At 40.3% G+C, this 26,988-nt stretch overlaps 1 protein-coding gene across 3 annotated transcripts in view; it reads right to left on the bottom strand.

The window, feature by feature from the left end:
• Positions 1-26,988, bottom strand: part of LOC115222214 (monocarboxylate transporter 13) — a 279,960-nt gene that overhangs the window by 81,665 nt on the left and 171,307 nt on the right. The window contains exon 1 of one of the 3 annotated variants that reach the window (XM_029792368.2): positions 980-1,178. The exons of the other annotated variants lie outside the window; for them this stretch is intronic. The gene's annotated coding sequence lies outside the window, so the exon portion shown is untranslated. Of the gene's footprint in view, positions 1-979; positions 1,179-26,988 lie in introns of those variants that run through there. 3 annotated transcript variants of the gene reach the window in all.

Raw genomic sequence — 26,988 nt, 5'->3', positions numbered from 1 at the left:
GCTAAACTTTTTAATTACACTTCAATAAAAAACAATGATAGTACTGCCGCGGAACTGACGATCGGAAACACAAACTCAAAGATTGCATTATAGACAGCTTAAAATAAACAATACGTGGCGCGTAAAATATTATTACATCCGTTTCGCGAGACAAGAGTAATATACTAAAATGATATGGAATTGGGTGGGGGCGGGGCAAAAATGTTATGGAAAAAAACAAACAAATTTAAATATTTAGAACGACACAAAATTCTTTCACAGAAGGAAACGATCACCAAATTGCTTCTCCTTTACTTTCTCCGTGAGGTAATGATAGCTGTTCCGAAAAGCCCGACGATTAGAGATTACGCACGACTCGTGAGACGGATTTTAAGAGTAAAAAGATTACCTTAACCTCTTTGATCTCTCCGAGTTCCTAAGGAGTCTGTTAGTTTGTGTTTCTGGTGATGATGGTGATAATAGTGATGGACAAACTACTGCTGCTACTATTGTTTGTTATTGTTTCCTCGCTATCTACGATTTCGGATAGCATTTTTCCCTTCCACCATCTGCAGCAGCAACGATTGCGTGCAGCAGCAGTAATTTAGAGACAGGAGCAACAGCAGCGGGAAACGTAAAAGAAGGTGGGCTAGACAGATGGGTTCGTTTCCCGACGAGGCAAAAAAAAAATAATATATATATATATATATCCCAGGGATATCCTGTCTTGAATTCCTCTGTTATTGCCTGGAGGACTATGATAAATAGGAGGGGACTGAGGACTGAACCTTGGTGGACCCCTACCTCTGGTGCCCCAGCATGGCCACAGCTCATGAGCTGAAACTAGAATCAATCAATCATATAACAAATAAGAGAGACAGTGTACGTTTGAGTATTTGTGCGCGCAGAAATTTGTGTGAGTATGCAATGAATGGACGAAAACGATAGATAAAAACGAAAGAAAAAAACCCAGAAAAGAATCAAGAGACGTGCTTCTTACAGTTCAAAATGATGTTAAGATAAACATATGTATGCCTCTATCTTGTTTGTATCAGCATCAACACACAACATGGCTTGTTCTCAACGACGACCACGACTGTAGTTGTAGTAGCAGTAGCAGTAGCGGTGGTAGTACGACCGAGAAAACATTGGTAGGCGCAGTCTAGCTTAACCAATGGGCGATTGCATTACCACGCTTTCTATCTTGTCCTTTCTTGTTTCCAACTACCAGCCGTTATGCTCGAACTCACCACACACACACTCACACAGACACACACAGAGGCCACATTCGCTCCATCTTTACCATTATTTATCGCACTGTTTTGCAGCCCACATACGGTTTTTCTCTCTGTAAAATCCTATTCCTTCTCACATACAAATTACACCTACATACACCTCATTTCTTTCACATGGCAATCTTTCGTCTCTAGTAGACCTTTCCGTCGATTTCCGTAAAACATTTTTTTTGTTTTTACATATGGGCTTGAGGGAACTTTCGAAGTAATGAGAGTGAAAGAGACTAAGAGAAAGCGATTGTATGACGAGGGAAGTTCTTTTGAAGTTACCGTGCATGGGAAGCATTGATGTACATGTGTGTGTGTGTGTGTGTGGAGACAGACAGTATGTCGTGTAATCGACGGAAAGGTCCACTAGAGACGAAAGATCGCCCTTTCATATTTTTAATTCGTTTTCTTTCTTTGTTTTCGTTTTATTTATATATATAAAAAAAGTTCTAATTAAAGGAAAAAATGAATTGTTACAACATTAATTGTTATAACAGGTCGCGGGTCTTAAAGCGACGAAAATATTTTGACAAATTAAACTTAAATGTTGAAGTGAATCGAATGGGCTTTTGTGTGTTTCTTAAATGGCTTACAAACACCTTCCACGCTGCAATTGTCTTTGTTTTCAGCACACGATCTCAGATCAAATCACTTGCTATGCAAGTACATCTCCGTAATCGTTATATAAAATATTTCTAAGAAAAATTTTTTACAGGTAACTCATTCGAATTCATATAACATTTTGTTTGTTTTTGTTCGTCTTGTAATGTTCCCTTTCTATGTACGATCGTTTTGATCATAATAAAGATTCCATTTCTTCCACATTTCTCTTTGTTACATATCGACTTATCCTCGCGTCTTTGTTACAAATGATTTGTGCACACACACATATTCTTTGTTACATATGATTTGTCGATTGCACACACACATACCCTTTGCTACATATGATCTTACCTGCCTTTCTCGCACACACAGCCACACTCATACTCACACTCACCCTTTAGACTCACTCTGACTTATTTCTTTTTATATCTTTTCTCACACATAGCTTCCACATTTTGCGTTAGCAACACACGCGCACACACTATCTCCTACAGGTACTTACTAGCGAACAGTGGTCCCGATGCGCGCACACACGCGCATCCGTGCTAGCTAGTCGTAAGTAGTCGATCCTAAAACGACTTTTTAACCCTAACGCTAACCTTAACCTTAGTTTGTTTATAAAAATTTATTTACTTAGTGGTACTACTAGCGAACAGTGGTCCCAGTGTGCGCACACGCGCAGTCGCGCATCCGCGCAAGCTAGTCGTGACTAGTCGATCCTACAACGACTACGCGCAGTCGCGCTAGCTAGTCGTGACTAGTCGATCCTACAACGACTACCTAGCAAAGTAAATAAAACACAAAAATACAAAGTAAATAAATTTTTAAGCAAAGTAAATAACACAAAAACACAAAGTAAGGATCGACTAGTCACGACTAGCTGGCGCGGATGCGCGAGTACGCGAGAGCGCGCAACGGGACCACTGTTCGCTAGGAGTACCTCTTCCTACACGCACTCACAATCATATACATACATACAAACTCCCTCCTCTTTTCTTTCTTTCTCTCTCACATTGTTCGAAGCTGAAAGCGATCAGACTCCAGCATTGAGTAAAAGCATTTGCACGGTCGATCGATTACTGGCAGAAACATAGAAACACACGCAAACACACACACCACACACACACACACACATGCTGCAGGAACACACCACGCAAACACACGCATACGTAGGTACGTATACACACACACACACGCTCGCGCCTGCGCACGAGTAAAATCTAAATAAAAGCTGATCGAGTTTTTCAGAGAACAATAAACGATTGCTTTGTATTGGGGCATGAATGAATGAATGGAGCGCGAAGTTAAAATGTGTTGGTCATGGTGAGAGAGGCAAGATAAATGAGTACAGCCGGGTTATAATAGTAACCACAGCAATAATATTAACAACAGTGACATATTGATAAAGAGAGCCCATAACAAATACTTGATATTGATTGCTAAATATATAAGCACAAGGACATAGAGTCGATTAAAACGAACGCGAATTCTTTTGAATATAAATGCAAAAAAGTGAAGTCAACCATGTCTGAATTCGAACAAGGGCCAGAAAAGGGGCGGGAGTAGTTTTGGAACAGCTTTTCTTCAAATTCCTTTTTCTTTACTACCCACAAGGAGCTAAACATAGAGGGGACAAACACGGACAGACGAATGGATTAAGTCGATTACATCGACCCCAGTGCGTAACTGGTACTTAATTTATCGACCCCGAAAAGATGAAAGGCAAAGTCGACCTCGGCGGAATTTGAACTCTGAACGTAGCGGCAGACGAAATACCTATTTCTTTATTACCCACAAGGGGCTAAGAATAGAGGGGACAAAACACGGACAGGCAAACGGATTAAGTCGATTATATCGACCCCAGTGCGTAACTGGTACTTAATTTATCGACCCCGAAAAGATGAAAGGCAAAGTCGACCTCGGCGGAATTTGAACTCAGAACGTAGTGGCCAGACGAAATACCTATTTCTATTTCTTTATTACCCACAAGGGGCTAAACACAGAGGGGACAAACAAGGACAGACATAGGTATTAAGTCGATTACATCGACCCCAGTGCGTAACTGGTACTTAATTTATCGACCCCGAAAGGATGAAAGGCAAAGTCGACCTCGGCAGAATTTGAACTCAGAACGTAACGACAGACGAAATACCGCTAAGCATTTCGCCCGGCGTGCTAACGGTTCTGCCAGCTCGCCGCCTTAATTCTTCGAATTCCCAGACTTCGTAGGAAAAGAAAAGGGTAGGGTGGACGTCGGACTTACGGAGCATCAACAAGTTAGAATTTTTCCGTTTTGACGGGGATTTTTGAGATCTTTTTCTTTTTTTTTTGTTTTTCTTTTGTTTCACGGTGCCCTTGGAAATGCTCTGGACTATCTTTTTAGCAAAAAGAGAAAAATCTGCGATGATTTTTTTTTTTTTTAAATCCATTTTTTCCCTCTCCGGATAGATTTTTGGTAATTTTTGTGGCCACTACGCACTTAAAAACCATTGAAGACTTTTCGGTAAAAAAAAAAAAAAAATTCAAACGAAAAGGTGTATGATTTAAGAGAGATCTGGCTGTTGTTTCTAGCATATACTATGATCAGTAAGGTTTAGGGTTGATAAAAATCATAAATTTTCAAACAAAATTTTTTAATAGGCTCAATGAGTTTATGCTATTAATGGGGAGAAATATTGAAAAATATCAAAACCTGTCATAGTGAGAAAGAAACGAGGAAGGTGGTCATGGGATATGCTAGAAACAACAGCTAAATTTCCCTTTAATCACATACCTTTTCGTCTGAAAATATTTACTTTTTTTTTCTTTTACAGAAAAGGGTTTCTCTTATAGTATTCGTAGTACCCTCACCCCATCATCGTATGTAGTGCTCATAAAGTGGACCAAAATCGGTCGGTGCAGGGGGGGGGGGTAATTTTTTCGTAAATTTTTTTTTTTTTTTGCTAAAAAGATAATCCAGGGCATTTCCAAGGGCACTGTGAATAAAAAAAAATCGGAAAAAAATCACCGTCAAAACGGAGAAATTCCAACTACTTGTGCTTCCTAAGTCTGAAGTCCGCCAAGGGTAGTTTTTAAACTGATTTAAAAAGAGAAATATTCTTATGTTTCCGAAACTTTCTTCCTGACCCCAAACCACCCCTATTTCCTATTATCTTCCCCTGCCTACTGTCTCAACCAATCACCTTTTTGTGCCTGTCTCCCCCCCATCCGTCCCCATACTGTTCTCCATCATTAATACATGGTTCACCTGCTATCGCCCTCAATGCCCTCACAAATCTGCCCCGTCCCTTCCCCCCCCCGATCCTCCCCTATATTTCTCTTCATCATTTGCAACACTCACCTCAATCCTGCCCACTTACCTGGTCCAAACCTCTGTATCACTTCACCTAGTCTCACAACCCCCCCCCCCCCCCCGCAGTGTTCCTTGAGGGTATGTCCTCACACATCTTCATCTTCACCTCCATCTCTCTCACTATCACTCTCTTTATCTTACTCTCTAACCCACTCTTGTTTCTTTTCCAATTGAGGTATCCATATATCTACTCTACAACAAAACACCTATTTCTCTCCCTCTATACCTTTTATCTCTCAATTAGCACAAAGCTGCATGTTCTCAATACTACTCCTTCCATCCAGTTGAGGAGGTTTTGTCTTGCAAGGCGGCGAGCTGGCAGAAACGTTAGCACACCAGGTGAAATGTTTAACAGTATATTGTCTGCCGCTACGTTCTAAGTTCAAATTCTGCCGAGGTTCACTTTGCCTTTCATCCTTTCGGGGTCGATAAAATAAGTACCAGTTACGCACTGGAGTCGAGGTAATCGACTTAATCCGTGTGTCTGTCCTTGTTTGTCCCCTCTGTGTTTAGCCCCTTGTGGGTAGTAAAGAAATAGGTATTTCGTCTGTATGTTCTGAGTTAAAATTCCGCTGAGGTCGACTTTGCCCTTCATCCTTTCGGGGTCGATTATTAAGTACCAGTTACGCACTGGGGTCAAGGTAATCGACTTAATCCATGTGTCTGTCCTTGTTTGTCCCCTCTGTGTTTAGCCCCTTGTGGGTAGTAAAGAAATAGGTATTCCCTCTGCCGCTACGTTCTGAGTTCAAATTCCGCTGAGGTCGACTTTGCCTTTCATCCTTTCAGGGTCGATAAATTAAGTACCAGTTACGCACTGGGATCGAAGTAATCAACTTAATCCGTGTGTCTGTCCTTGTTTGTCCCCTCTGTGTTTAGCCCCTTGTGGGCAGTAAAAGAAATAGATACTTGGTGACCATGTCAATGTTGGTGCCATGTAAAAAGCACTGGTGCACTTTGTAAGATGGTTGGCATCAGGAAGGGCGTCCAGCTGCAGAGACCATATCAAAACAGACAATGGAATCCAGTGCAGTGATGAATACATTCAGGACTACATCAGCTAATTTGTCCTTCCCTTTTTAATACAATAAAGAGTGAGTTGATGAAGATTTGGTTGCTATTTTTCATAGGTTGAGCAATTCAAAATCCTAGGGCCTAGAAGGTAGCATAGCTTTTCAAAGGTTCTGTTGACCTTTTGAACTTTGAATTATGTATACTTCAAGCTCCACTGTTCCAAAAAAAAAAAATCATTTGACATCATTCTCTCGAAAGTTTATAAATTCTTATGACGTCGACAACAGTATCGTTAGTGTCAGAGAAAATGCTGAGCAGTACATAGTTACAGCCCTTTATCTTCATGTTTTGAGTTCAAATCCGGCTGAGGTCTATTCTAACACTGATGGGAAGAGGTTCCTTTGCTGGCTTATTCTTGGCTGCTACAGTAAAGGAGAGAGAGAGAAAGAGAGTATGTGTGTGAAAGAAAGACAGAGTGTGTGTGCATGTGAAAGAGAGAGTAGGAAAGGAAAAGAGAATGAGTGAGAGAGGGAGAGACCATGTGGATATGCGTTGGCAAGTTAAAATTTATTCTTTGTGTATCATATGAATAATGTATACATAAAAATACATCTGTGCAAAAAATAAACAGAAGAATGATCAATTGAACATCGATAACGTAGCCAATACAGGATCAATTTATATCAATGAACACTGACACGATTGAGCTTTGAAAACCAGTATTTTTGCTACTATTGCTGTTTAGCTCCCAACTCAGTTTTGGTCCAGCAGAGCTTTGATCAAAAGCATTCCAGGTGGATGATCAATTTCTAATTTTTTCAAACCTGAAAGGATGAAAGGCAAAATCAACCTTGGTGGAATTTGAACTCAGAACATAAAGATAAGATGAAATGCCGCTAAGCATTTTGCCCAGCATGCTAATGGTTCTTATTTCTTTACTGCCCACAAGGGGCTAAACATAGAGGGGACAAACAAGGACAGACAAAAGGATTAAGTCGACTTATATCGACCCCAGTGCATAACTGGTACTTATTTAATGGATCCCGAAAGGATGAAAGGCAAAGTCGACCTCGGCGGAATTTGAACTCAGAACGTAACGGCAGACAAAATACCGCTAAGCATTTCGCCCGGTGTGCTAACGATTCTGCCAGCTCGTCACCTTAATACATTAGACAACAATGTTATAAAGAAATATAGACAGGGTTGTTCAAGTTAATAAAAGTATAGTGACTGGGGTTATATATTTCTGGAAACCCTGAGTCCAAGGTTTAAAGGTCAAGATGACAAAGACCAAAGTGCTAGACTAAAAACTGAGCAGGAAATCACATTGCCATCTGGGAAGGGAGCAGTTAAAAACTTGATACTGTGTACTCAAGGCACACAAACATTACACAAAAGATGACAAAGAATTAGAACTTCATATGTGATGTTTAAATGCATAAGAGTAGTTAACGGTAGGGACACCCATAAAATAAAATCCATGAGCTACCAAATGTAGTAAATAGCTTCTGTTGTTTAAATGATTTAATTAATGGTGGAGGGGAGTGCAATGAAAGGATAGTAGCTAGGATAGGGAAGGGGTGGAAGGTGTTGAAAGATGTTGCCTGCGGTAGCAACAAAGGGCTTCTTTGTAAGTGCAAAAGCAGACTAAATGAAACATGTGTAATAGGTATAACACCTCAGAGTAGTGAGGTATGAATGCTAAATGTGGAAGATCTGTGACACAACATCGTATTAACATATTGATACCGAATGTGGAAGATTTGCGGTACTAGCATGAAAAAGCAGATATAAAAAACAAAAAAACATCAATGGAAATTGTAGCTGTGATACCAGTGCCGGTGGCACGTAAGAGAACCATCCGAACGTGGCTGTTGCCAGCGCCGCCCCGACTGGCCTCCGTTCTGGTGGCACGTAAAAACCACCATCCAATTGTGGCCGTTGCCAGCCTTGTCTGGCCCGTGCCGGTGGCACGTAAAAGGCACCATCCGATTGTGGCCGTTTGCCAGCCTCGCCTGGCACCTGTGCAGGTGGCACATAAAAAGCACCCACTACACTCTCGGAGTGGTTGGCGTTAGGAAGGGCATCCAGCCGTAGAAACACTGCCAGATCAGACTGGGCCTGGCGCAGCCTTCTGGCTTCCCAGACCCCAGTTGAACCGTCCAACCCATGCTAGTAAGGAAAACGGACGTTAAATGATGATGATGATGATGATGAAATCAATGATTACTATCACGACATCCTCTTCCGATTTTTAATTTTTAATCCATATAGCAACAAAGCAAACTTTATATCCATACAGCCATGAAATAAATATTTTTTTATAAATATAATAAGGATATTTCTTCAAGCAAAGTTTTACAAAATGCTCAAAGGAATAGTGTATATTCAATTTCATATAACAATAATATACAGAATGAAGAAAATAAAATGGCACTTGAATAAAGAAACAAGGTATCTGAAATTCGTGATATTGTTGTTACAGTTGTTATTGTTCAGCCCCAGACCAACCCTGATTAAAAGCATTCAAGCTGTAATCCTTACATCTTTTTGTTAAAGACATAATGCATTCAGGACTACATCATCTAATTTGTCCTCTTTTTAATACAATAAAGAGTGAGTTGATGAAGATTTGGTTGCTATTATTCATAGGTTGAGCAATTCAAAATTCTAGGGTCTAGAAGACAACATAGCTTTTCAAAGGTTCTGTTGACCTTTTGAACTTTGAATGCTGGACTTTCAAAAATATCACCATTTCTTGTTCTCTCTGTCACCATTGTTGTTGAATATTGAGCTAAACTTCTTTGTCATATCATGGTCCAATGTTTTTTTTTTCATAATGTAAGTGGCAGACCTCAGTTTGTGTAGATGGATGAAGTAAGGAAAGCTTTGGTGGTTCGAGGTGTTGGAGTGAGAGAAGCAAGAGAGTTTATAAATGATAGGAAAGCTTGGAGAGTGTTTGTGGACAGATGAGTGAATTTGATGTTACTCAAAGGGGTATGGAACCAGCATGATGCGGCAGAAGTAAACCAGCATATGCTGTCGGGCCCCGCTGTTGATATAGGGAGTTGCGTTCTATGCCTTGACCCAAGCATAGAACAGGGCTTGCCTCTTTGAGCTGGGAAATGAAAGGAATGCCTGGTGTGTGTCTTGTTGTAGCTACCCACTCTGAAAAAAAATGGGTAATAGGCCTGGGTATATATATATATATATATATATATGGGGAGAATTCACAAAGAGACAAAAGATGAAGACAGGTGGTGTAGACAACAAACAGATATATTAGTATAACGCTCAGGAAGTGACAAAATCTTTAATGTTTCGAGCCTATGCTCTTCCACAGAAAGGAGTACAGAAAGAAACAAGGAGAGACGATAAAGAATGTGTAGTGGCTAGCGATCCATCATGGCGAATATATATATATATATTTCTTTACTGCCCACAAGGGGCTAAACATAGAGGGGACAAACAAGGACAAAGGGATTAAGTCGGTTACATCGACCCCAGTGCGAAACTGGTACTTTATTTATCGACCCCGAAAGGATGAAAGGCAAAGTCGACCTCTATTATCCAACCTGTCCTTCTACTTTTTAAGATGATAAAATGTTATTTGAGGGAGACTTGGCTGCTGTTGCTAGCAAGTAGAGCAACTACTTATAAATAGGCTTCCTCTTTGGTTCCGGCTTCTTTACAGTTGATTGAATGATTTAGCAACAGGAAGACCATCCAGCTTATAAAAACAATTGTTCCAGCAATTACATACAGCCAGCCTCGTTAACGGGACCTGTTGCACCCATACCAACATGGGAAAATAAATGGGTGTAAAACAACAAAGATAAATGTCATTGAAGAAAAGAAAACACAAACCAATTATATCGCATCACTTAACCATTTCTATACTGTACCGTTTCAACTGGAGTATAATGTTTTCTTTTGTTTAATGGTTAATAATGATTCCTTTAATTGCCTTTGTGGCAATAATACGCACACACATACATGCATCTATGTGTGTGTGTGTGTGTAAAAAGCTTTAGGTATAACAATGTCATTAAGAAGTTTGCTTTGTAAATATGTAGTTTTGGGGGTCTGACTTCACTGTCTGTATCTTGGTCAAGGGTCATCTGCTGTTGCTAGTGGCCGATCTATAAAAACCTTATGAATGGAATTTGGAAAATAGAAACTGTATGGAAACCTATCATGTGTGTGTGTGTGAGTGAGTATATATTCTTTGTTTAACATCTATTTTTCCATAGCTTAGATGGGGGAACATAAAAACCACAATGGCCAGACATATATATATATATATATATTATATATATATATATATATATATATATATATATATATATATATATGGGAAATTTTATAAAAACACAACAACCAGAAAATTTAACAAAAATACAGAAAATGTGACAAAACCAAATATACATATATATATATTATATGTAGAAAAATACAAACTGGGACAAGAACGTAAAACATTTAGAAGACCATACAAAAAACACGGATGGGACATTCAAAGCCTTCAATCTTCAGTCAAGAACCGGATCATCCTCGCAATTTCGGCTGATTAATCTTGAGATCGCTCTGATCCGGCCAGCCCCAAGGAAAAACTAAGCTACGTGCATTAGATTTCTTGGAAAAAGAATCGAATTTATACGAAACAAGGACAGAAAAACGGACGATGCCACATGAATATAAATACAAAAAACAATAATAGTAATAACAGGACAAAAACAATGGGTATTTTACGACTTTAGACAGTTCAATGAAGCTTAGCTGGCGTATTTGGAAAAAAATGCCTTGGCAGCAGACGAAGAAAACGATGTTTTCGTGGGATGAATTTTACAGTTCTTGAACAGAATTAAAGAAGACTAGCATCCTACATATCCACATATAAAATTATGTAGAATGTTTATATGTTTATATTTAGTTAAAAACTTTACAATTGTAAATGTGTTCCAATATATGTCTATACCTTCAAAGTTATCAAGAGGATTATGTAATGCATCATGTGTGCGTTTGTGTGTTAAAAAAATAAATGTTCCTTTTCGAGCCATGCCAGGCTCATAAGGGCCGGTTGACCGGTCCAGGAATCGAAACCACAACCTTACGATCATGAGTTCAACACCCTAACCACTAAGCCACGCGCCTCCACTTTGTTTGTGTGTGGATTGACATACTTACTTGTACCTCAAAGTTTGATGGGAGAGCTCATCATATATACATGTGTGTGTATATACACATACACATGCGCATATATATATATATACACACTTATCTCTGTCTCAACCATTATCAAGCACTATCATGACATTAACTTATCAATAATATCAATAACATAAAGCATTGTGTGTGTGTGTGTGTGTGTGTGTGTGTGATGCATGCAGCAAGCTTCCTCCTAGGACTGGAGGGTTGCCAGATAACTGAATTTCCCAGATAGCTGATCATTACTTTTTAAATTACCATAGCACCTCACAGAACTCATTAAAATTCTATCAATACATCAGTATTGTCGTTAATATACTGAATATTCTAGCAATGATAGAAATAGGAAAAAAAATATAAAAAATATAATTTCAGTAAAGAACAAACTTTATTAACCTAATAAAATAAGGATACTGTAAATGAAGTTAAGTAAAACACTCTATTTTGAGAAGCAACGATCCATTTTGGATGCATTAGAAACTTTCTTTCTGTTAATGACAATTAATTGATTAACCCAAATTCTCTTAACTCTAAGTAACAAATATTTTCTTTAGTTTTTTTCCTGGGTGTTAGTTGCTTGAGAGTTTTAGTTATTTGAGTATCAGATAATAGGGAGTTTACTATATATATATATATATAATAATAATAAAAGGAATTCCAACATTGTCTGATTTTCACGTTTTATTTACAATCTTATAATGATATATTATAAGATAATATATTATAATTGAATAAAATAAAATGAAATAGTAGAATGTTAAATGTTCATTCTGATTGAACTAGTACTTTCATGCATTGAATTCTGCAATCTTCGGGTTCATGTAGTAGTGGTGACAGTCATGCTTCACAATTTTTGACTATATATATATATATATATATATATAGTTAATCCAAACATAAAAGCACAACAACAAGAGGACGTGGAACAAGTATAGAGTTATTGGTCGCTCAAGAAAGGAAAGAAAGAAGGGGGATTTAACATTTCGAGCGGAGCTCTTCGTCAGAAACATAGGAAAAGGAAAGATTCAAGGAAGGGAAGATGGAGGAAAAAAATCGCCATCGATACACACGTGGTCACATTTTGAATATATATATATATATATATATATATAGGGAGTTGCGTGAAACAATCGTACTGCATTACCTCTGGATATCCTTGTTGCTTATTTTGATTCTAATCACCTTATTTTAAATTGTATGGATAATACTGTATTAAATTCTGGTGCCTCAACCGAAGTACCATATTCATAATATATATATATATATATATATATATATAATATATATATATATATATATATTATATATATATGCTGAACTCATATATATATATATACACACACACACACCACACACACATACATACATGCATATGAGGTTCACCAGGGTTCAGTTTTCTGTACACTCTTATTCACCATAGCCCTCTAGGCCATAACAGAGGTTTTCAAAACTGGACGACCTCCCTCTTATTGCAGAATATGTAGAAGAATTGGAGAAGAAATACCAGGTATGGAAGCAAAACCTGGAATCAAAGGACCTTAATGTTAACCTAGCAAAAACTAAAGCTGTTGTTAGCAAGAAAGTAGATGAGACTCTCTTTCAGTCAGGTAAGTGGTTCTGCTCAATATGCAGGAAAGGAGTTTGAAGTAATTCCATTCACCGCACCCTGTGTAAGCTATGGGCACATAATTGGTGCAGTGGAATCACAGGTAGCGTAAGAGATTAAGTTGTCTTCATATGTAGCAGATGTGCAGGAACAATAAGCACCAAAGCACATGAGAATTAGACTCTCTGAAATGCACAGGAGACTCTCTTGAGGTTGTAGATAGTTTCTGTTACTTTGGTAACCAAATTAGCAATGGGGGAGGATGTTATGAAAGTATTATTTCTAGAATAGGAATAGGATGGAGGAAGTTCAGAGAGCTACTACCCCAGTTGGTAACAAAGGGATTCTCTCACAGAGTAAAAGGTAGATTGTATGATGCTTGTGTATGAACGGATATTCTCCATGGCAGTGAGACATGGGCTCTGAATGCGGAGGACATGCGTAGATGGAAGACAAATGAAAACAGTATTCTCCATTGGATGTGCAACATCAGTGTGCATGTACAGCAAAAAATGTATGTATGCATGCATACATACATACATACATGCATACATACATACATACATACATAAATGCATGGTGGCTGCCCCCTCGTTATCGAGTATAGCCATTGCATGAAGCTTAATCAATGTTGTTATTGTGCAATGCCTGTGCAAGAAGATTTCTTTTAAAGTGAGGAAAGGCTGTGCACTGAGTCAATCCCACTCACTAAGCAACAGCAGCCATAATCCGAAAAGAAGAACAAGTCAACATCATCGGTAACCACTGAGCCACAGGTTTTATGTCGGAGTTATCCCAGTTACCTGAGTTACCTTCTCATAGAAGGATGCCCTAACAAAGGTAATTTTCGAGTGCTACCGGTAACATGTAACCCAGTACAACCTGTTGCATGGTCGGGTCATCGGCGACTAAACTGGCAACCCCACTAAGCTTGTTTGGTGAGGAGGGTGTTTATTGGACACCCTGCGGGATGAAAAACAAAACCCGTCAAAGGGCGAAGGAACGCTTGAGAGTCAACGGCCATCCAATAAATGTCTTAAGGCTGTATCATGCACGGGGACGTAGAAATAATCGGACTGAATACCCGATCACGCGGTTGCATACATACATACATACATGTCTGTACATGCACACTCTTAGCTCTATCTGAATGATATCAAGTACTACCATAGCATTAACATATCAATATATACCATTGTATATAGGATTTAATTTATTGAAGTAGAACAGCTTTCATCTTAATTCATTTACATTTAATCTCTGAAAGATATTCTGGCTATGCATATATTACAACCATTTTTAAGTATTACACATGTTCTGTTCTGTTTGTATTCTCTCAAGACAAAGGCGTAGCACTGTATTACTTGAAATCAATTATAAGAGCTATCTCCTCTCATTCATGATTTTGTATGTAATATACAGATACCTGTTGTAATATATGTACATATAGATTATGTGGTTTTGAGTATATTCAGGTATTTAACAATATGTGTTATATATAGGAATATCATCATCATCATCATCATCATCGTCATCAACATTTAAATTTCATAATCTCTTTTCTGTGCCTGCATGGGTATGATGGGCTTTCACTAGCATGGAGTCTTGTCATTGTAAAGGTCCTAAGTTGTCAAACCATGAAAATGGTTTAACAGGAAATGCTCCTTCTCTGCACATCAGTAGCATAAGAAGAATGTGTTTAACTTCCTATCTCATCCACTGTGAGGTTTTGTATTATCTAAATTCATTTCAGTTCTAATTTACACTATACCAAGTAAAAACAGGTAATATCCTTGTATATATACATACATACGTTATATATATATATATATCATCATCATCGTCATTTAACGTCTGCTTTCCATGCTAGCATGGGTTGGACGAATGACTGAGGGCTGGCGAACCAGATGACTGCACCAGGCTCCAGTCTTGATCTGGCAGAGTTTCTACAGCTGGATGCCCTTCCTAACGCTATATATGCATGTGTGTGTGTGTGTGTGTGTATATATATAGTTCAAATTTACAGAAAACAAAAGACGAAGACAGGAGAGGGAACAACAAGCAGAGGTATAAGTTTGACCCTCAGGAAGAATGGAAAAGTCCATGATGCTTCGAGCCTATGTTCTTAGACAGAAAGGGTTGAGAGGTAAAAACATGGGGAAAAAACGGAGACACATTTATATATACATATATGTATGCAGACACATTACACACTCAACTACAATTACCACTGTAATTGACACCATCATCATCATCACTCTCATCACGGGTGACAACAACAATAGCAACAACAACAACAACTGCTACAGAAGCAACAGCAGAAAATGAGAAATACCAGTGTAGTAACATTGCTGACTTCCCATTGGTGCCAGGACAGAAGAACTAAGCTGTTATGGAAGGAAGTGGTCAAAAGTATTTAAATGGAAATCCTGGAATGTCAAACTACAAGTTTCAGTGTTGCAGTACAGATAACTGACATTCACTTCAAGTAGGAATATACAGCTTTCTTTGCCACTGAGCTACGGTTTATTCACCCTTTGCCATTCAGATTACTCTGTCAAATATTAAGCTTATTTATTCATATTTGTTCTGAATTAATCTTGCATTTTCTCATAACTTTGAGACTTCGATGATACTCTTACTCTTTTTACTCTTTTACTTGTTTCAGTCATTTGACTGCGGCCATGCTGGAGCACCGCCTTTAGTCGAGCAAATCGACCCCGGGACTTATTCTTTTGTAAGCCCAGTACTTATTCTATCGGTCTCTTTTGCCAAACCGCTAAGTGACGGGGACGTAAACACACCAGTATTGGTTGTCAAGCAATGCTAGGGGGACAAACACACTCACACAAACACACACACACACACATACACACATATATATATAATATAGATATATATATATATATATATAATATATATATACGACGGGCCTCTTTCAGTTTCCGTCTACCAAATCCACTCACAAGGCATTGGTCGGCCCGGGGCTATAGCAGATGCCACGCAGTGGGACTGAACCCAGAACCATGTGGTTGGTTAGCAAGCTACTTACCACACAGCCACTCCTGCGCCGATGTCATTGTTTAGTTTTAGAATGACATTATAAGGTAAGGTATGAGCCCAGATCTGGCTGGCTTGAACATAAAACATGTTGAATATTTGAGCCAGATATTATGGCCAGTTTGAATGCTAAAGGATTAAAACTGCCCCCCAATGCATGATTGCTATATACTTTATCAACACCTCCACAAAGATCTGAAATCAGAACGTTAACCCTTTTGTTACCGTATTTATTTTGAGATGCTCTGTGTTTCTTTCAATTACTTTAAATATAACAAAGAATTTAGTAAAATAACTTAGTTATCATTAAGCTAGTGTTAGGAACATAAATTGTGACTAAGGCTTGGGGGAAGATTTTAATTCAGAACTTTTGAAAACAAGATATTTGTACTCAAAGCCAGGGCCGGTTTCAGCCGGGTTGGTAACGAAAGGGTAACTACTGTAAGGTGGGGTGGGGGTCTTTTGAATGGATTTCTCTCTCCCATTTCTCATCACTTCGCTGACAATGAAATCATCATCATCATCACCATCACCATCATCATCACTATCATCATCACCATCATTATCATCATCACCACCACCACCTTTAACGTCTGCTTTCCATATTTGCATGGACTGAATGGTCCGACAGGAGCTGGTAAGCACTAAGAATGTACCAAGTTCCAATGTCTTCTTTGGCAAGTAGCCAAAATGGTAAAATTTCTTTAAGTCTTATACACTACATTGTACTGCATTACACCATAGTACATCAAACTGCACTACACTATCTCCACACAACACCACTTCACATCACACTATACTACGGGGCTTAAACAACAACAACAACACAGTTCAACACTACATTACATTATCGCTCCGCTCTGGTTTCACATGTTTAGATCGGTGGTCCTCAACTGGTGTCCATATGACTCTTGGGGGGGGGGTCATGTAAGATTGTGTTGTTAAAATTTATGTGCAATAGATTGGTTACACTTCTACAATACACAAAATATTTTAATTTTTAAATACAATTTCTTCTAATATTTAATTATAAAAATATAATAAGATTTCTTTTAACATCAAAAAGCTATGATGGTCCACCCAAGTAAAATAGGAATCAAAGGGGTCCATAGGTAAAAAATGGTTGAGAATGACTGGTTTAAATTGATGAGAAACGCAACAGCCTTGGAAAAGATGCTAGCCTATCACAGATTACATTTTGCTAGATGATCCGTTACTTTTTCCCAACAGCCTGGGGAAGTGAGTTATTGATGTAGAACTGTGAATACTACCCAGAATGCTTTTGATCATAGATTTGCTTGATCAAAGTTCATCCAGGGCTAAAAACAATATCAACTACAACAAAAGCACAATCCTCAAAACCACCACTACTACTACTACCACTACAATGATTACTATAAACAATGAAGCTACCATTCTGAACAACATTACTATTAACTACCTAAACCACATTCAACCATCAACAAAACCAGCACCACCTTGAATACTACTACTACTGCTGCTTCTACTACTACTACTACTACTGCTGCTGCTGCTGCTTCTACTACTACTACTACTACTACTACTACTACTACTACTACTACTAATACTACTACTACCACCACCACTGCCACCACCATCATTACCTAAGTCACAATCAACTAACAACAACTACAACATAAGTCTGTCCATTTTCTAACCGGTTAGAAATGCCTGGAATTTTTCATTTTTGTCTTTAAAATATTTAAAATATTTCTAAGATAAATTTTTATTTCATACATATGTATGTCAGTGTTTAACACACACACACACATACATATACAAACCCATATTTGGTCATGCACACACACACTTACACACACACACACACACACACAGCAGAAGTAAAATGATTAAGTAGACGTTGTATAAAATGACCAGGTGAAAAATGTTTGACTTCAAACCCGTTGAGACTACTTCCTTGCTTCGTTATTTGCACTGTACACTTAATTCTTTCTTTTTCTTTCGTTTCTTTAATGAGTGGGTTAGGAAAGTGCCCATGACACTTCTGCAGGTACCTCTAGACTGGGGAAAAGGAGGTAAAAAGGGTAAAATTTTGAGATATTTTGACCAGAAATCATTGAGCCAAAGATCAGGTGAAAATATCTGTAAGAGAAGGACATGGCTGCTGTGCGCTATACAACACAATCCTCGTTAGCTGGAGCACTTTTGATCATTTGATCATTGGCCTGCATTTAAATAACAACATACGAGCACCAACAGATCCCTACAAATAGCACATTGCCACAGACAGCTATCATCACACCACTAGAGGCACCAATACATTCCTACTACAGATAACCTACTACCACACTATGAAAGGCACTGACAAATCCCTACAGACAGCTACCACTAGGGGCACTAGTACATTCCAACAGATAGCTATCGGGGCAAAATCCGTAGCCGTATTTCATCTGCCATTACGCTCTGAGTTCAAATTCCGCCGAGGTCGACTTTGCCTTTCATCCTTTCAGGGTTGATAAATTAAGTACCAGTTACGCACTGGGGTCAATGTAATTGACTTAATTCGTTTGTCTGTCCTTGTTTGTCCCCTCTGTGTGTAGCCCCTTGTGGGTAGTGGAGAAATGTATCAGCACAGTGTTACAAGTACCAACACATTTCTACAGACAACATTACCACTACAAGAAACAATACATCCTTTATAGACACTACTACAGCACTAACACGTCCCTACAAAGTGCATCAACACTGCACCAGTAGATGCAACAATACAAGGGGGGTGCTGAAAAGTTCTTGGCTTTGGGTAAAAGAAAATACAAGGGGATTAATCAATTATGATTTCATTCAACATATTCCCCTCTCAGACTCACACACTTATTGAAGTAGCCCTTCAGTTTTTCTAAGCGCTGTAAAAGAACTTGGAATGCTGGGCCCCCAACCAGGTCTTTTCTGACACCCTTAAAGTCAAGAACTTTTCGGTACCCGCTCATACATCTTTACAAACAGCACTACCCCAACAAGCACCAACACAGCCTTTATAGATACCACAAGCATCCACACATCCCTTAAGACACTATTAGAGGCACCCACATCACTACCACACCACTATAGGTAACAACACAGCACTACCATCATACAGGTACAAGCTGGCAGAAACGTTAGCACGCCGGGCGAAATGTGTAGCCATATTTCGCCTGCCGTTATGTTCTGAGTTCAAATTCCACCGAGGTCGACTTTAATGTTTCATCCTTTCGGGGTCGATAAATTAAGTACCAGTTAAGCACTGGGGTCGATATAATCGACTTAATCCGCTTGTCTGTCCTTGTTTGTCCTCTCTGTGTTTAGCCCCTTGTAGGTAGTAAAGAAATAGGTATTTCGTTTGTCATTATGTTCTGAGTTCAAATTCCGCCGAGGTCGACTTTGCCTTTCATCCTTTCGGGGTCGATAAATTAAGTACCAGTTACGCACTGGGGCCGATATAATCGACTTAATCCGCTTGTCTGTCCTTGTTTGTCCCCTCTGTGTTTAGCCCCTTGTGGGTAGTAAAGAAATAGGTACCAGCTATCACCACTTCAACTATCGTATGACTGTTTTAGACTACCACTTAAAGACTAAAAATTTACAGGTTCAATTAAAACTTAATCCATTCAACCTTTATCCTCTACATTCTCTTAAATACAAAACTCTCCTGATCCTTTTATCTTATCAGTCATCCATGTGACAGGGGCACTTAGTCTTGCACTCTGTATAACCCTTTCTATACTTAACTGTTGTTACTAAATTTTATCTGTCTGGGGTTGTTCAGACAGGCAAAAGGTTAACTGCCATTGTTATCAGCACACAAGTGGGGAACTGAAGTACATTAGAGACAAAGTTGATTGCTGTTGAATGTCCTTAATTGTCTACCTATGTTCAAGATTTTTACATAAGTGTAACATAACATTAAGCCCAGACATCGTTTTTTGTTTTTTTTTGCGTAGGGTTTACCTGAGATGAACCAGTAATACTATGGAGGAAGGTGTTTTATTATTTAGCTCCAGGCAAGCCCTGTTCTAGTAACTGTATCGTAAGAGAAATTCTAACCCTAGGACTTATTTTTTAAGCCTGGTACTTATTCTATCAGTCTTGTTTGCCGAACTGTTAAGTTATGGGGACATAAGCACATTGACACTGATTGTCAAGCAGTGAGGGGGGAACAGATATAAAGACATACACATAGATAAAATATATGTGTGTGTGTGTGTGTGTGTGTGTGTGTGTGTGTGTATACAATGGGCTTCTTTCAGTTTCTGTCTACTAAATCTACTCACAAGGCTTTGGTTGGCCCAAGGCTATAGTAGAAGACACTTGCCCAAAGTGGCATGCTTCATACCACACACACACACACATATATATATATTCATTCACAAACTTTCATAAGTTATGGGGACATCAGTTATGGGGACATCAGTTATGGGGACATCAGTTATGGGGATACCAACACCAATTGTCAAGCAATATATATAGATAGATAGATAGATATATATTATATATATTTGGTGTGTTGTCTTAGGGTTAGAATGTTGCACACATGGTTGACAGATCATGAGTTCAATTCCTGGACCAGGTGGTGCATTGTGTTCTTGAGCAAAACACTTCATTGCACATTTCTCCAGTCCACTCAGCTGTGACAGACTAGCCTTCCTAACCACTAGACCACACACTATCACACATTATTGGATGGTTGGTGACTCCCTTGAGTTGCTCTGTCTTTTGATGGGTTTTGTTTCTCCTCCTGCAAGATGTCCAATAAATCAGTTCAGTCACCAACAACCCAATCATGTGACAGGTTATACTGGGTTACATGTTACCAGTTACGCTTGAAAGTGACCTGACATTGTCTGAAATGTTGCCCTTCCTTCTTTTTTTAAAAAAAGATGATAGGACTTAAGTCAGAATAAATTTGGCTGCTATTTCTTGTAATTCCACTAACCATGTAGAAGCTCTCGATGATAACAACTGTTAAGGTGTGTTATAGAAAATGCTGTTGGAGTGTGAAGTGGTGAATGTTGGGGTTTGTGATTTGGAGGGAGGATATACTGTGAATGAAGTGGTCGTGTGCTGTTTGCGATAAGGGGCTGGTTCTTATCAATATCTATAATCTTTGCTATATTTCCATAGCTGATGAGAGACAGATCTTTCCTTGAATAGGGACTAGGTCCAATGCAAGTAGGATTTCCTGCCAAAGGAAGGGAACCCAGTATTCTAAGTAAGCAAACTGCTCATTATTTCCCTAATGTTACAACTGCTTACAACATTCAGCTCGTTATTAAGCCAATTATAGACAGTATCAATCAACATGGTTGTTTTTAACCTGTGCGAAATAGCAGACAAATCTTTGAATCATATCCTACTGTTTCACTGACAATGGCTAATATATTTCGTGATGTACAATAAATAAATAAATAAATAAATAAAAAGACAGAAATGCCATGGCTGGAACTCTTTTGATTATTGGTTTGCTTGATCAGGTCTGATCAGAGGCTAAACAATAATAACAATGAACTATACTATCCTATGGTACTACCTACTAAGAGCCAAGTAGACTGAGCCACTGAGACACAGACATCATCATCATCGTTTAGCGTCCGCTTTCCATGCTGGCATGGGTTGGACGGTGCAACTGGGGTCTGGGAAGCCAGAAGGCTGCACCAGGCCCAGTCTGATCTGGCAATGTTTCTACAGCTGGATGCCCTTCCTAACGCCAACCACTCCATGAGTGTAGTGGGTGCTTTTTACGTGCCACCGGCACAGAGGCCAGGCGAGGTTGACAACGGCCACGATCGGATGGTGCTTTTTACGTGCCACCGGCACAGAGGCCAGGCGAGGTTGACAACGGCCACGATCGGATGGTGCTTTTTACGTGCCACCGGCACGGAGGCCAGGCGAGGCTGGCAACGGCCACGATCAGATGGTGCTTTTTACGTGCCACCAGCACGGAGGCCAGACGAGGCTGGCAAACGGCCACGATCGGATGGTACTTTTTACATGCCACCGGCACGGAGGCCAGGCAAGGCTGGCAATGGCCACGATCTGATGGTGCTTTTTACATGCCACCGGCACGGAGGCCAGGCGAGGCTGGCAACGGCCATGATCGGATGGTGCTTTTTACGTGCCACCAGCACGGAGGCCAGACGAGGCTGGCAAACGGCCACGATCGGATGGTACTTTTTACATGCCACCGGCACGGAGGCCAGGCAAGGCTGGCAATGGCCACGATCTGATGGTGCTTTTTACATGCCACCGGCACGGAGGCCAGGCGAGGCTGGCAACGGCCATGATCGGATGGTGCTTTTTACGTGCCACCAGCACGGAGGCCAGACGAGGCTGGCAAACGGCCACGATCGGATGGTGCTTTTTACGTGCCACCAGCACGGAGGCCAGACGAGGCTGGCAAACGGCCACGATCGGATGGTACTTTTTACATGCCACCGGCACGGAGGCCAGGCAAGCTGGCAATGGCCACGATCTGATGGTGCTTTTTACATGCCACCGCACGGAGGCCAGGCAAGGCTGGCAATGGCCACGATCTGATGGTGCTTTTTACATGCCACCAGCACGGAGGCCAGACGAGGCTGGCAAACGCCACGATCGGATGGTGCTTTTTACGTGCCACCAGCACGGAGGCCAGACGAGGCGGCAAAACGGCCACGATCGGATGGTACTTTTTACATGCCACCGCACGGAGGCCAGGCAAGGCTGGCAATGGCCACGATCTGATGGTGCTTTTTACATGCCACCGGCACGGAGGCCAGGCGAGGCTGGCAACGGCCATGATCGGATGGTGCTTTTTACGTGCCACCGGCATGGAAGCCAGTCGGGGCGGTGCTGGCAACGACCACGTTCGGATGGTTCTCTTATGTGTCTCCGGCACTAGTATCACAGCTACAATTTCCATTGATGTTGATCGATTTTGATTTTCACTTGCCTCAAGAGGTCAACACAGGAAATGTGATAGCATATGAACCACATGTATTTTGTTGTTACTGGTTGGTTCCTTGCTAACTCAACCATCTGTACTATCATATGTCCAGTGAAGAAAGCCCCATTGTGGCTATTTTGCTACTGTTTTAAGTAGGTGAACTCCTTTACTGCACCACCAGTGCCACCACCACCAGTGCCACCGCCACAAGCAGCTGCAGTCAGTTGTGACCTGGTAGCCATATGGTACAACGGTCACCACCAACTCACTCATATGCATAATGTCATACATACATACAGTCATACACACATTCGTACTATGCATACAGACAGACATTACATGCATATAGTCATGTGCATAGCCATACACATGCATGCAATCATATACGCAGATATACACATACATACATGCATACTGTCATACACACACACACAAATACACACATGCAAAATCATACACACACAAACATACACACACACACACACACACACACAAACACACGCACACACACACACACACACTTATCTTTGTGTACCCTCCAGGCACTGCAGACTCTACTGTACACACACATACACACACACACACTTATCTTTGTGTACACACACACACACATACACACACACACACACACACACTTATCTTTGTGTACCCTCCAGGCACTGCAGACTCTACTGTACACACACATACACACACACACACTTATCTTTGTGTACACACACACACACATACACACACACACACACACCACACACACTTATCTTTGTGTACCCTCCAGGCACTGCAGACTCTACTGTACACACACATACACACACACACACTTATCTTTGTGTACACACACACACACATACACGCACACACACACACACACACTTATCTTTGTGTACCCTCCAGGCACTGCAGACTCTACTGTACACACACATACACACACACACACTTATCTTTGTGTACACACACATACACATACACACACACACACACACACACTTATCTTGTGTACCCTCCAGGCACTGCAGACTCTCCTATACATGCAAACATACATTCCCTTGCATACACGACTGCCTCTACATTTTTACCAACACACATACCAACAAATTTACTGACACGTATAGACATTTAAACAAATACATGCACACCAGCACAAAACAGATGCTCTCATACAAATTAGCTTCTCATTCTTTCTCACCAAACGCATACACACGTATTTACCAACACATAAATACTTAAACAAATATATGCACAAACATACTACATTCCCATACAAAAATTAACTACCACACACACACACACACACATACACACAGGCAACATGTAGATACTTAAACAAACATAAACACAGAGGCATTCACATACATACATACATGCACACTTGGATATATTCAAACACATTGACCCTCAGACGCAAATGCCGACACAAACACACACACCACAAAAGCATTTTATCAACACAGAAATTCTCAAACGCAAAACAAATTAACAAACACATACAAACACACCAACAAAATTTACCAACACACACTGACAACACTAGATACATACGCATTCAGGAACATAACTACACAGAATATTCTCTCACACACACACACACACACACACACGCAGAGGCACTGACTGTCCAACCAGGCAAACCTCCAACTAATATCACTTAAGTTTTGTTTAATTTCAAAAGATATATATTAGTTGTATTCATAGATTCAATGAGTAGGTTTCCCGAGGGAACAAAGTGCAGTAAAGGAACGATGGGGAGGTGGTGGTGGTGGTGGTGGTGATGGTGACGGTGGTGATGGTGGTGGTGATGGTGGTGGTGGTGGTGACGGTGGTGGTGGTGGTGACGGTGGTGGTGATGGTGGTGGTGGTGGTGGTGGTGGTGATGGTGGTGGTGGTGATGGTGGTGGTGGTGATAGTGGTGGTGATGGTGATGGTGGTGGTGACGGTGGTTGTGATGGTGGTGGTGATAGTGGTGGTGACGGTGGTGGTGGTGGCGACGGTGGTGGTGATGGTGGTGGTGGTGACGGTGGTGGTGGTGGAAGAGATGGTGGTGGGGGGCAGTGATGTTGTTGGTGATTGTAGGGCTCTAGTGACCTATTCTAACTAAATTGCATTGCTGTGACCTATAAGCCACAATAACTGCACTACATGTTTGGTGGCCGTCATCATCATCATCATTACCTTCACTATGACCATTGTCATCATCATCATCACCATTGTCATCATCATCATCACCATTGTCAGCATCATGGTTAATAGCATTATTATCACTATGAGCTTTTGTATATTTGTTTTATAATAATACCGTTCGACTTTATTGCTGACTTCAACCTTACCACTATTACCACCACCACTATTGGTAAACCTACTATTACTGAATTACATCATGGACATGACTACCAGCAGCGACAGAAGCAGCTGCAGCAGCCATAACAACAACAACAACAACAGCAACAACAACAAATACAGTCACTAATTGCCAAGGAAAAACTCTGAATAAACACTCATTCAAACACACAAATTTTAACTGTTGCAGACACATTTTTCATTAAGATTATTATTTAAAGTAGTCAAATGCTAGAATTTGTAGAAGGCGCAGGAGTGGCTGTGTGGTAAGTAGCTTGTTTACCAACCACATGGTCCCGGGTTCAGTCCCACTGCACGGCACCTTGGGCAAGTGTCTTCGAATATAGCCCCGGGCCGACCAAAGCCTTGTGAGTGGATTTGGCAGACGGAAACTGAAAGAAGCCCGTCGTATATATGTGTATATATGCGTGTGTGTGTTTGTGTGTCTGTGTTTGTCCCCCTAGCATTGCTTGACAACCGATGCTGGTGTGTTTATGTCCCCATTACCTAGCGGTTCGGCAAAAGAGACCGATAGAAGGAGTACTGGGCTTACAAAAGAATAAGTCCCGGGGTCGAGTTGCTCGACTAAGACGGTGCTCCAGCATGGCCGCAGTCAAATGACTGAAACAAGTAAAAGAGAGTAAAAGAGTAGAGTAAGGCAGATAAAATGCCTGTCTGGGAGGAGGGTATCCTCGAACCGAAGACCTGGCCTGAATGAAGACCTGGACTCCACTAAAAGCATCTAAGGATGGACACACTAAGGACAATGTAACTGGATATACTTAGGGACAATTCTCCCAAATTTGTGTCCCCTTGTTTATGTTCACCACCACCACCACCACCACCACCATCACCACCACCAACACCACTGTCACCACCATCATTATTATCCTCATTATGTCATGCTTGCTCAGATTCACATGGCATCTATTTATGTACACATGCACACGTGCGCACACACACACACACACATGCATATATATGGGTGCGTGGTTAAAAAGCTTGCTTCCCCACTATGTGGTTTTCGGTTCAGTCTCATTGTGCAGCTTCATGGGTAAGTGTCTTCTGCTAAAACCCTGGGCTGACCAAAGCTCTATGAGAGGACTTGGTAGACAGAAATTGTGTGTGTGTTTGTTTATACCCTTGTTCTTGACTTCAAGTAATGGTTGTAACAAACTCCATCATCATACATTCAATGCTGTTCATCTTTTTCAGGAAAGAAAAGAAAAGAAAGAGGACTTCAGGTTTCGAGCGGAGCTCTTCATCAGAAATATAGAAAAAGTCCAAAGAAGGGAAGACAGAGAAAGAAAATCGCGAATGATACACATGCGGTCACATATACACACACGTATGTAATTATACATACAGATATATAATAAAGATATGTATATATATATATATAAACACACACACACATACATACTGATAAACACACACGTATATATACATATATACACATAATAAATGTATCTATATATGAACATGTACGTACACACACACAAACACACATTGACGTATTGTAGGCATTACTTAAAGAAGCTTTGTACCAAACATCAGTTCTTGAGAGAGTATTTAAAATTCCATCTCAAAAACTGATGTTTGCAAAGCTTCTTTA

This window comes from Octopus sinensis, linkage group LG19 (genome assembly GCF_006345805.1).
Source record: "Octopus sinensis linkage group LG19, ASM634580v1, whole genome shotgun sequence".
Classification (NCBI taxonomy): domain Eukaryota; kingdom Metazoa; phylum Mollusca; class Cephalopoda; order Octopoda; family Octopodidae; genus Octopus; species Octopus sinensis.
This window is presented reverse-complemented; position numbering and strand designations above follow the sequence as displayed.